This window comes from Struthio camelus, chromosome 5 (assembly GCF_040807025.1).
Source record: "Struthio camelus isolate bStrCam1 chromosome 5, bStrCam1.hap1, whole genome shotgun sequence".
Taxonomy (NCBI): domain Eukaryota; kingdom Metazoa; phylum Chordata; class Aves; order Struthioniformes; family Struthionidae; genus Struthio; species Struthio camelus.
This window is the reverse complement of record NC_090946.1, coordinates 34,059,160-34,068,591: the sequence shown is the minus strand read 5'-3', so window position 1 is coordinate 34,068,591 and position 9,432 is coordinate 34,059,160.

Sequence of the window (9,432 nt, the reverse complement as noted above, 5' to 3'; positions counted from 1 at the left end):
ACTGCCATCCAGGAAGTCATTTACCATCTCCTATTTGTGCAACTGAGTATTGCTGTTCAGCCACTGCTCATGTTTTTGTCTTTATGGAATGGCCTTTTACTTATTTCAGATCACTTCTTTAATGCGTCAGAGTTACTTTGACTTTTCATCTCTCTTTCAAAGGGCCTGTTGCATCTCTCAGCTGGTATGGCCTACAAACTCAGTAAATAGACTATTTAATGAACAAAGTCATTAATGAAAATATTGAATGGTACTTGGCCAATGACAGATCACAGTGGAGTCACATTAAATATAACTTAGTTTGGCAATGAATCACTAATAAGCACTCTTGGAATACAATTTTGCAACTAGTTTTGAACACACTTTGCAGTAATTTCAGCAAGACCATGTTTTCATAGCCTGTTTATGGAAACGTCCTGGGAAGCAGGACCTCCTATTAAGGAATTGTTAACCTGTCATGCTAGCAAAGAAGAAAATTGGTCAGAAATGTTCTTGAAAAATTCATTGCGGCTTTTGTAGGCGTTTTGCAGAGAGATTGATTATCTGTTCGAATAGTTTTCTAGAAGCTGATGTTATGCTTCCTTGCCTACATTTGCTTTGGTCATCTTCTCTGCACCACCTCATTTTTGGGCATAGATTCTGTATTCATATTTTTCCAGTTCACTAGTCATCTGCTTTTCTTTTCTGAAGTTCATTGTTAACAACTCAAAGATCGCCTCAGCCAGCTTTCCAAAGCAGTTTCAAGTGGATTTCAGGAAGATCTTCTGATTCAAAAGCATCTAACTCATATTCTTTTACTTCTCCAGTCTAACTTCTCATTTCCTTTTTCCTAATGTTAATTTGTGGGGGCATTTTGATTAGAAGTTTAATCAAGTTTTTAATGGGAAGGTTCCAAAAGTTCAATGTGCACTCAACAGATGGATGGGGACAGTGCAAAAAGGATAACAGAAACAGATCTATTACATGCATTCTTCAAAAACTTTCAAAAGAAAAGAAAATGTTAAAATCTTAGAAGTTGTAAATCATGGCTGCTTTTGCTCACTTGAAACACATCTTTTAAGAAAAAAAAAAAAAGTCATGATGCACTACAGGAGATTGGTATTTCTTTTCTGTTTTTCCTGGGACATGCAGTAGTTTTCCTCTACCATACCATGCTACACGTGTCAAGATTTTAAAGCTATATACTCTGCCTTCAACACTCAATGCCTGGGCTATGATTTCTACACAGTAAATTAAAACTGACAGGCCCAAATTGCAACTAATTTTCACAAGCAAACAACTCCAGAGACCACCTGCAACCTGATCTGTCTCATCTTTGATTTATATAAGTTCTCTTTGGCAAAAGATTACTTTCTCCCCATTAGTGCAGAACTGTAAAGAAAATAAAGTTGCATAATAAAATAGAAAAGCATTAATCTATTTTATTTTCAAAGCATTGCAGAAACAGTGTTTTTGAACACATCACACTCCAGAAGTAATAACCTAGTGAGACTAGGTGTTGCATTTGCAATTTTACCACGAGACTCTCAGCTAGATCCCTCACATATTTCATATCTCACATATTCATATTCCTCCCATGCCAATTTTCTGCACGCAGTGCCCCAGCTGCAACCACTTGAGGCATTGAGAAATATTTACTTCTGGAATAAAACATGGCACAGAGATAAACATGAGAGTATCCATCTGAAGAGTCTGAGACTATCCACTGCAAGGTCCCTACAAGTGATCAAAACCAATATAGCACATTCTGTGTCCCTGTCTATGTAACAAGTCCCATAATAAGGAAGCACATAGTACTCCACAGAAGTATGAATGTACTACTCTGTTTATCAGAAGCCTGATCTATTTAGAGAAAACAAATTTACAAATACATTGATGGAAAAAAGAATGAAGCCTCCAGCTCCATTACCTTAAAACAGTACATGAAATAAAAAGCCAGGCATTACTGATGAGAAAATGAGAGGGCACAGGTTGGCGTGATTAACAAGTTTGGACTTCATAGTTAAGATAATTGGCTTTTTCTGGGAAACCATTCATGTGTACAATCACGTGGGTTCATTGTCACATACAAGTAGTGATCCAGGTCATGTTATGATTTACGCTTTACTGCATTCGGTAGATAGAAAAACAACATATTCAAGAACATCTTAAAATAAGCTTTAACTCTTTGGATGTTATTCCTTCCCATTGCAATGCACCCTCAGTGCACCTGCTATTTTTTTTTTTCTATGAGAATATGGCAGGCATAGGAGGATGAATACTGTTACTGCATTATCTCAGCCTTCCAAATTGTAAAGAGAAAGCTTAGACTCATTTTCTGCTATTCAAATGACATTACCCTAGATCTCTCGCTATGCTTATGTAGCACTCAACTGAAAGGCTACCTTCATCTCTGAGGAAAGGGTGGTTGTAGCAGTCCTGCCTCAGAAAACCCCTCAAGTGACAGTTATATTTTCTTTTCTGATTTTTCCTGGAAGCAAGCAACATCTTTTACTCCTCAGACAGTGGTTCCCATTTCCCCTTTTCCATCAGCTTGACCAGAGAAGGATCACCCAACCCCTGTGCCCTGGCGCAGGAAGGAGCATCTAGAAGGTAGGCCTGACCTGGGCATCAAACCTGAACCCAGTGCCTGGTAGCTCTTAAGGATTAGGTGGGAGATGGCATATACTGCCTCACTCCTTTGGATGGATGCGTAAACCGAGGGAAAAATCTGGCCCAAAGAAATTAATTATCTGTAACCAAGTTGTTGCAGTGTTGTGGTGATCCTCTCTGCTTGTGGTTTCTTTGTTTTTTTTCAAACAAGCCCTTTGAATGGGCTAGGGAATGAAGGTGTGGGAAATGACTGCGGAATGGAGGTGTGTGGGTTAATCATAGTTTGGTTGGTTGGTTTTTTTTAAACCAGCGTATCAGGTGAACACAAACAACTAAATCATAAAACTTTGAGATGGAAAAAAAACAGAACAGTTCACACCTATTCTATCCCTCTGTCAATAGAGGATTGTTATCTGCAGTTTATTTTTCAGCCTGATTTTACATGGGATAGGTGATTGCTTACTACCTCTGAAAAAATCAGGCCCTACTGATGTTTAGTGATGGGGCCTCAACCACTTCCCTTAGGAGATGCGAGGTAATTGTTCTTGGGTACTACTACGTAAATGCAACATCCAGAGTTCGAAAGGACTAGACCTAGACACATCGCTCTACAATTTCAGTCATTACAGTTATAGTGGTTTCCAATTCTGATCGCATACTATAAAACAACGCGCACAGAACAGCCCCTGGAGCCTGAGCACCTCCAGTCTACACAACCAGAGTCCGAGAGCAACTCACTGCACAGCAAAAAGTTATTCCCCAAGCTCTTCTTAGCAGTTTCTCCTTTTCTTAACTGTATTTCCTTTCTCACAATACATTTCTTCTTTTGGTGATATACGACACACCCCAAATGTTTATAGGTAGTTATAGTCCCCTTTCTGTCCCTGTTCCCTGCAGGCCATACCTACCCTTCCAGACAACATAGATGATACAGTCTCCGAGAGAGTCCTGTGACTCATTTGATCTCCTCACTGTCCTATGATAAACACTTGCTAGTGGGAAGTATCTTTCCCAAACAAACTTGTCCTTACAGCTTAGCAGAGGATGTTTGCAACCTTTTTGGAACCCCCTGTTTTGTCTTAGCTACTGCAGTGGGCCAGTTGCCTAGTTTCATATTCCATTCCCATCAGTCCCTGGAGACCTGTGCTTTGCCAGGCACAAGATCCACACTCTTCAGGTCAGAAAAACATTACAACAAAAATACATAGTTATTTCACCATACAAGATGTAAGGAAAGCTGTCACTATTTACAGATAAAACAGAAAAACATAGCATAAAACATCTTTTAGATACCCCTTCATGGCTCAGCAACATGTTTGCTGTCCCTTCCATGAAGCAAGGGATCACATGAAGTTTCACAATCAGCTTGTGCCAATCTAAGCATAAGCAGCTGCTAAAGGGGCAGGAGGTCACCTCCTTCTCCTGCTCCTCTGACCATGTATTTCTGCCTTCCTTCTTGAGTTGCCTCTAACAATCCTGTGACCTCAGGGTGTGCGGATCCAACCAAAAACTTACTTTTTTGGCAGGCTACTTTCCAAATCAATCAGCAAGTGAGGCCAGCCCATAAGGCAGCCCTGGCACCAACACCAGGGCAGCCACAGGCAAGGAGAGGGAGAGCAGCACTCACAGGTCAGTTTAAGCAAACTATGACTAAATTAATCCACAATCAAGCTCAAGGTGCTTCACATGGTTGCTGGGTTGGGAAATACCCCTCTGATAAAGCACCACTTCCAGCCTTGTCTGCCTCCAAGCTGGGGGAAAGCTTGCCTGTGTACAACCTTTTTTGAGGCAGGGGGATCTGCCCAAAGCTTAAACTGTGCTCACATGTTCCCTGCAACTCGTAACCTTGGTGTCCAACTGAAATATCAGTTTGGGACTACTCTCCCACAGCGTTGCTGACTGTTACAGTGTGGCTTTTTCTTGACACGTAAAGAGGCTTTAAAAATGCTGATGGCCCTTGGGCGTAGCTGCATGGAGTTATTATCTTGTGAAACCATTTATTAAAGGTATTAAGCAAAGCTTAATAGCTGGCTTTGTTCTTAACTTGACTATAAACAAATAGGTTATCCATATACAGCGAATTGAGTTCTTCCTGCACTGTAGAAGAAAGGAGTTTAAACTCCAGCACGTAATTTTTCATTGTAAATGTATTGAAAAATTCTGTCTGATGGAAACAAAGATAAAGGGTAGGGCTCATTATTAACTGTGCACGGAGACTAAACTTCGTGACAACAGAACATATTTGGATGAGACAGTGCTTGCTCAGATCCCGGGACGCTGACAATGGATCTTTGTATTCCAGTCCCTTAAATTTGATATCGCTGGGTTGCCTTCTCACAGGTATGAGCACACAGCCCAGCACGTGAACTACTTTCCTTCCTTGAAGTAGTGACTGAAGATTTTAGGGAGCCAAGGGTGATTGCTGGCCTCAAAATTTATTGCAGTCCTCTATGAATCCTTCACATTTTCAGTGCTACCAATTCCAATACCCATTTTTATAGCTAGATTAAAGAACTGCCCAGTTTGTCAGGCTGCTCTGCTGGTGGTGGCCACGATGGCGGGGGCTGGCCTGGTGCGCTAGCCTGCTGCCACCGAGGGCCCCGTCTCCTGCGTTGGCTCTGGCAGTGAGACGGCTCAGCTCCTGAACCTGCCAGAAAACTAACCTGGCAAAAATTGAAGTGAAGTGTTTTCTGCTGGATTACAGGATTTAATCAGTTTGCAGGGCCATTGCGCAAGCACCAGGGAGCAGCGCAGCTGGGAAGGGGCAGCTCCGGCAGGAGCTGGGCTAAGCAAGGAATAAATCTGGGGAAGGGGAAGGGGAAAGTCGGCCCCTCTTTCAGTGGCAGCAAGGTAATAAATTAGGTTAGTTTTACCACGTAACTCAACATTTCCTTCAAAGCAAAGATTTCTTGTATTATCCCCACTTATCAAACCTAGTGGAAAAGAGAAAAGTGTCTATTAACTGCACGTGATTGCTTGACAGCTGCAGAGTATTCTGTGTGTTCCCATGCAGAGCGCCCTTCTCCATCAGACACCTCCTGGCATGGCAGTGATTTCCACCTTGATGCACCGAAATGTTTCACTGGTGAACTGTAAATTAGTGAAAAATATTGGTTTGGCGTGAATAACTGGTGAATCATCTGAATTTATAATTGTTTGGGGGATATGGAGGTAGTCCTGGCTTATTTAAATTTTGGTTTCACATGAGAACATTGATATTACACAGCTGTAATTGAATCTGACAGGCTTTGGTGAGCCTTCCCCCAAGAAAGGAGATATGATTTAGAGACAGATATGAGCACAGAGGGAACTCTAGAAAGATGTATGGAGACTTACAGATTGCCTCACATCACTAGTCATAGGATTTATACACTTCTAAAATGAGTAATCACCAGCCCAGGCAAAGCTAATTACCTGAAATAATATGATTGTATCTGCCCCAAGAGGGATGAAATTCAAGGCAGTTTCCACCTTTTTTTAATTAATTGTCTGTCTATTTAGGCTTTCTTTGAAAATACAGGGATCTTCGCATAAAACCGCAGTTTGTAAGTCTCTAGTAACAAAGGAGGTTTCTCCTCACATTAGTATTTGGGCACTAGGTGTGTGGGGTCACTCTGTCGATGACATGTACTGTAGAGGGGCTCTTCAGGCCACTGGAGATGGGACAACATCAGACCTCCTGCCTGACCCTCATGTCTCTCCAATCCATGCTGGCTCAGGGTAAGGGAGCCCCCGGTTGCAGATTTGGTTTGCACATTTAAGTTTCCCCAACATGGCAAATCCAAAGCCTATAACTGTGTGAGCTAGCGCCAAAGGGCTAGTTTGTTCCTAGCCCATGAAAGCTGACTGAGAAGAGCAGCAGGCCAGTTGACGTGCTCCTCAGACTCCCTTCCAGGGAAAGAGCTGCTCTTGCGGGAGCAGCTGGTGATGTAATAACCACCCACCTGGGAAAACGGGGTGGGAGAGAAGAGCGGAGGCAGGAGCTGACAAATAGCAGGCCAAGCTGGCAAGACTTGATGGAGAAGGTGCAGTCCACTCTCCCAGAGCTTTTGGTGCTTTTCCCGTGGCAGAATCACCTCCGAGAGATGCCACGATCCCATTCATTCCCTGACCTTTCCAGAGCGCTAACAGTAGTGGCATTCATGGTGCTTCTCCCCTTTGACAAACTCTGCTGTGGTCATCAGGCTCACATCCCATAATATTGAAAATCTGAGGCCTAAATCTGCCCAGGAAAGAAATGCAGGTGAAGCGGCCTGGAGGCGAGGGTGCACGGTGACCTGCTGCCACCCTTGTGCCCAGCGAGTCCCAGAGGTGGAACGTGGGAAACTGTAAGGCTTTCCCTCACCCCAGGTAGCTCTGGAGCTGTCCTTCAGCCTTCCTTGGTTATCTGTGAAGCACAAGATTTTCCTTTCTTCCCAGTGCTGCAGACCATGTTGTTGTCCAAAGTTTTCAAGTTTCAGAAGGGAGCTTTAAAAAGCAGTTGATGAGGCATCTTGCTCAGCCCCCGCACTGGAGAAGCCATCTAAGCTTCAAGCATGAGGCTTTTAGAGTTACCTTGGTCTATAATCTTCTCTCCATAAAGGAGACAGAGAGGGAGCAGCGCCTGCAGAAATCGCGAGATGTGTGACTAATGCGGAAAAAACTACTTGCTTAAAAATCCTCAGTGAAGTACCCACAACCTGAAATGAGGAAATCCTTGCATATATCATACACGTATGCAAAAATCCAGAATCAGTTGAGAAGTGCCTGCCAATGGAAATGAAGAGATTTTCACAATGAGTAATACTTGTAAGAAGAAGTCCCCCTGCTGATTTCATTTTATGATCAATATATTTCCATTGAGACAATAAATCATTTGAACTAATTCAGTGGGAGATGTAACTATCTCAACACCTTGGGTAGCATAAAACTGCAGACTCAGAAACAAATGAAAAATTAAGTACGAGACATACATAAATATATAACACCACATGACAAATATTTACGAAGCATTCATATTTCCCTGGGGCCAAGAAGTACTGTGCATGCATCAGTCCCGTGTTTAAAGCCTCGGGGAAAAAGAAGGTTTTGTGTTGCTCTTTAGCGGGCCTTGTAGGCCAGCACTGGGAAGACAAACTGGATTTCTGATACTGACTGGCGCATCTCACTTTCCCATTCCTAGGTAAGATTTGAGGAGAAAAAAAAAATTCATAGTGCTTAGATTTTTTTTATGTTGTATCTGATTTTTTTCCCTTTTAATCTATAGTTCAAAGGAATGCTTTAGATCAAATACTCTGCACCAGATAAATATCATGGATGTGTGTCAGGGATGACAGTGAAATGTGATGTCCTGTGGTAAAAAGGTAGGTAAGGCAGACAGTGACAGTAATCCTTCAGGAAGTAAAATCCATAGGACAGAGCCTTTAATAATTTAGGTTATAATGAAAATATATAACTGTTTATATCAGATCTGCTACGAATCTATGAATCATAATACTTTAAACAAAATGTAATCGCAAATGTTAGGTGCAGTTGATTTCTACCCAAAAAGTTTAATTAATCAGGTTGTCCTAGAAAATTCTCACACCTGAGCAAACTTTTCAGTGAGGACCAGCTGAGTCCTGCGCTAGTGATGAAAACAGAGTGAACACGCAATGTGCAGATCGTGTCCAGCTGGGTGATGAAATTTGCTCGCAACTCTAATATTTTTATCTTTAGATCTTCTAAAAACAGGTGAATCATTGGAGAACTACGAAAGTTTCACCAAGGCTCCTGGAACTTCTTTGGACAGTCTATCTGCTCTGGGGGCTTCTCACCAGGTTTGAGCTTACACTAAGTTGTCTTTGCTGAACAGTTTGCTTAACAGATCATTAGTCTAACTATGTTAATAAAATAGTCTCTTTAAAGGCTCAGTAGATCTGGTTCCTGTGGGAACATCCCACCTAGGGTATGTCAGCATGAATAAATCCCAGACGTGTGTGTCTACTTTGCAGAGAAAGCTATCTGAAAGGTGTTGTCAGTAACTAAAATTTCCCTGAGTCTTCATCTGCTTGATAGGATATAGAAAATAAAATACATTTTTAAAGGATGACTCCATTCATTAAATGAGAATCACTTCTGGTTCCGACTATAATGCAAACGGCACACACCACATGCTATAAAGGAATGTTATTGCATAATCTTTTCTCCAAAACTAAAAAAAACATCAACAGTCTCTTCTCCTTTATTTTGAATTTTTTGTTTGTTTGTTTGTTTCCTGATATGTTGGCAGATTGTTTAGTTTTCAGTAATAACATTTGCCAATGGTAGCTTTTGAACATTTAAATATTCTTATCTTAGTGTTACGCTTTTCCTAGGGAAACAATACAAGGTTACTCAAACTAAAATGAAAATATCTGAGAATGTTTAAAATTTCCTGTAGAAATAACTGGCACTTCTCTGCTAGGTTTAGCTGTGCAAGTTAACCATCTCATCTCAAGAAATACAACACTACACAATATAGTAATTGTTTGGGGAAGATACACTAGAACTTCAATCTGAGGAAAAGAAACATTTTCAATCTCAAAAATAATTTTAATTTTCTTGTTCGTTTTAGTGACATCACATATCTACATTAAAATTATCCCCAACTTCACACAAAGCCTCTTGTTCCCAGAAACAGTATAAATGCTGAATTATGAGCCAAAAAGCTGAGGAAGAAGAAACCACAGTTTGCCTATGTGGTCTGCAATAAGTGGTACAAAGTTATAGATCATCCATCCCTCTCTTCGTTCAGTTTATTGAAACTGAATCTTTTCATTGAAAATTCAAAAGGAAATGAAATCAAAGGAGAATATCACAGTATCTTGAAGACAGAGGGGA